This window comes from Galeopterus variegatus, unplaced genomic scaffold (assembly GCF_000696425.1).
Source record: "Galeopterus variegatus unplaced genomic scaffold, G_variegatus-3.0.2 Scaffold16588, whole genome shotgun sequence".
In the NCBI taxonomy this organism is placed as follows: Eukaryota; Metazoa; Chordata; class Mammalia; order Dermoptera; family Cynocephalidae; genus Galeopterus; species Galeopterus variegatus.
Genome location: NW_007742699.1, coordinates 8011 through 9462, shown reverse-complemented (window position 1 = coordinate 9462; position 1452 = coordinate 8011). Strand labels below are relative to the sequence as shown.

The 1452-nt window shown below is 47.0% G+C and overlaps 1 pseudogene; it reads left to right on the top strand.

Moving 5' to 3' along the window:
• Nucleotides 1-6: 6 nt before the first annotated feature.
• On the top strand, nucleotides 7-1012 carry LOC103582516 (annotated as a pseudogene).
• The last annotated feature ends 440 nt before the right edge of the window (nucleotides 1013-1452 follow it).

Genomic DNA, 1452 nt, shown 5'->3' with positions numbered 1-1452 from the left:
TTTTTTTTTTTGCCATGAGGTATATTTTATTTTCATTAATCAAACAAATAATTTTCTATAGTATCCCAGGGGAAACCGGAGAATTTGGCAGTCCAGTTGGGGGTCCCCTCAGAGACCCACAAGCTGGTGGCATTGGTGTGGAGTGCCCGGGTCCACAGTGCAGCTTGTGGCTCATGTCCCTCTTGCAGGTGGCTCTTCCCCCATACCACAAATGGGGGCTCGGAGATGATGGGGGTGGGGAATCTTCCTGGCTCTTAAGAGATTTAACTCCGCTTCTCCTGCTCAATGGTCTCTTTGGCTGGCAGGGTGTTCTTCTGCATCTTAGTTTTCTTCAGCTTGGTCTTATTGAAGCTGGCGATTTCCCCCAAGTCCAGCTTGTCTGCCATCTTCTTAAAACAATCCGAGGTGTCTTGCTCTGAGCCCGGGCTCCTGGTGCTCCCACTCGCGTTGCAGCAGCAAGAGACCCAACTGCTCTCCTTTAAAGCCAGGACCACCCCAGAACAGGCCGCCGGCGGTATCGTGGCCACCCAGGACCCGCCTCCCAAAGAATATGAAAGCGATGATGACTCTTATGAAGTGTTGGATTTAACTGAGTATGCGAGAAGACACCACTGGTGGAATTGAGTGTTTGGCCACAGTTCAGGACCTATGGTAGAAAAACACTCAGTAGCTACCCAGATTGTAATGGGTGGCACGACTGGCTGGTGTGTGGGATTTTTGTTCCAGAAAGTTGGAAAACTTGCAGCAACTGCAGTGGGTGGTGGCTTTCTTCTCCTTCAGATTGCCAGTCACAGTGGCTATGTGCAGATTAACTGGAAGGGAGTCAAAAAAGTAAACAAAGCAAAAAGACAGATTAAGAAATGAGCACATAAAGCAGCACGTGAAATCAACAATGTAATTGAAGAAGCAACAGAATTTATCAAATAGAACATTGTGATATCCAGTGGATTTGTGGGAGGCTTTTTACTAGGCCTTGCATCTTAAGGACATGAATGTTCTACCATAGTGGATTCAATGTGAGAAGACAAGTGGTGGCTACAAGATGGTCTGTCAACAGCACATACCACTAGAGTCTCCAAGGCAAGGAAGAACAACTGGCTGGACAATACTGAACTCACAACTTAGCATTCTGCCATCTGAAGCTTGGCAAACTAGTATCTGCTGTCAACCTATATGGTAGGCAAACAATAGTATTCCAGAGCAAAATGCTTTCATCATTTTTTTAAAATTTGCATTGGTTTAGAAGCTAGCCTATAAAATATCACCATTGGATGTAGAAATGGAGAGGAAAAAAATGTTGGATTTATTGCCCAGTGCGGGGTGGGGGAAAGCCATCAGAACCAAGCCCATGGCTCACTTGGGAGAGTGTGCGGCTGATAAGACCAAGGGCACGGGTTCGGATCCCTATATGGGGATGGCCGGTTAGCTCACTTGGGAGAGCGTGGTGCTGAC